This window comes from Adiantum capillus-veneris, chromosome 12, assembly GCF_014529385.1.
Source record: "Adiantum capillus-veneris isolate H3 chromosome 12, ASM1452938v2, whole genome shotgun sequence".
Lineage (NCBI taxonomy): Eukaryota > Viridiplantae > Streptophyta > Polypodiopsida > Polypodiales > Pteridaceae > Adiantum > Adiantum capillus-veneris.
Genome location: NC_140942.1, coordinates 19,918,853 through 19,920,307, shown reverse-complemented (window position 1 = coordinate 19,920,307; position 1,455 = coordinate 19,918,853). Strand labels below are relative to the sequence as shown.

General features: G+C 39.7%; 1 pseudogene; it reads left to right on the top strand.

The window, feature by feature from the left end:
* Positions 1-215: 215 nt before the first annotated feature.
* LOC147445419 (uncharacterized) lies at positions 216-1,138 on the top strand (annotated as a pseudogene).
* The last annotated feature ends 317 nt before the right edge of the window (positions 1,139-1,455 follow it).

The window sequence follows — 1,455 nt, the reverse complement described above, 5'->3', positions numbered from 1 at the left end:
AGTCACAGGGGAGTTTGGGCCACTTTTGCAAAAGTCAAAGACTGATATTGGTGGAAGGGAATGTATAAAGATGTGGTACACTTTGTTGAAACTTGTATTGTATGTCAAATGTACTCAAATGTAAAGCACCATGATGGATTACATCCAGCATATCTATTGTGTATGCATTTCAATGGGTAGTGGATTTGATTACAATGCCTACAAGATTATGGAAAATGAGGTACATTGTGCTTGCCAGGGAAGATTTGACAAACGAGGTTGAAGGGAGGGCTTTTCGAACCAAAGCTACAAGTGCGGTATGCAAGTTTTTACTTGAAGATGTAATATGCAGATATGGATGTGTTGGTAAAATTAATGCGGATAGGGGGGAACTGGATGTTGATGAGGCCAGAGTTTTTTTTTCTCATCTAGGTATTAAGTTATCTCTCACTACCGATATAACCCGGAAGGAAATGGTAAAAGTGAAAGGGGACATCCCCCCATATCAAGGCGTTGGCTAAAGCATGTAAAGGACATAATGTTGATTGGCCTTGATTGCTACCATATGTTTTATGGGAAGACCATACCACACACAGTACTGTTACAAGGTTCATGCCATCAAAGCTGATGTATAGTCAAAAACCTATTATGCCTCTTGAGGAGACAATAGTTTCATGGAGTATATTTCCTTGGGATATAGAGATGAGCAGAGAAGATTTACTTACTTTGAGGATTCAACAGCTAGAAAGGAGAAATGAGGATGTGGAAACTGCAAGGGAAAATTTGAGGAATACTCGTTTAAAGAACAAAGATGCTTTTGACAAACGACATAGGCTAAGACCGAACGCTATTTAAGAAGGGATTGGGTTCTTGTTTATGATAGCAGTTTAGATAATCAGTACACAGCTTGCGCAAAATGGTTAAGCGGTGGTTTGGCCCCTATGTGGTCAAACATGCTTTTCCTAATGCTACCTACAAGTTACACGAGATGGATGGTACATAGTTAAAGGTTCCAATTGCAGGTAAACATGTCAAAATGTATAAAAAGAGGGATGCAAATCTTTGGATTGGAGATGGAGACTTCAATGTGCATGAAGATAGGGATTTTGATGATGAAGATGTGTCTTCTAATGAAGATGCTGCCTTGGAGGACTTCTAAAGATTGGCACATACCGAAGGATGTGGAGGTTTAGAGGGGGTGGATGTCATGCCGCTTTGTGAGCATGGGGTGAAAGATGCAAATCTGCATACATATTTGAGGTTTTGCCAAACTTATGAACAATGTTAGTAGCTGTTATGTTAGCAAGAGGACTAAGATGTATGCTAAATGTGGGTTTTGGTGCCTAGAAATGGAGTTGATGTCTACAAACCAAGTTGTAGTGATGCTGCCAAAATATAATACTATAAGCCAAATTTGTAGTGTTTGACATGCTCTCCATGCTTGTCTTTAGGGCTCGTCAATTGGAGCTACGGTTA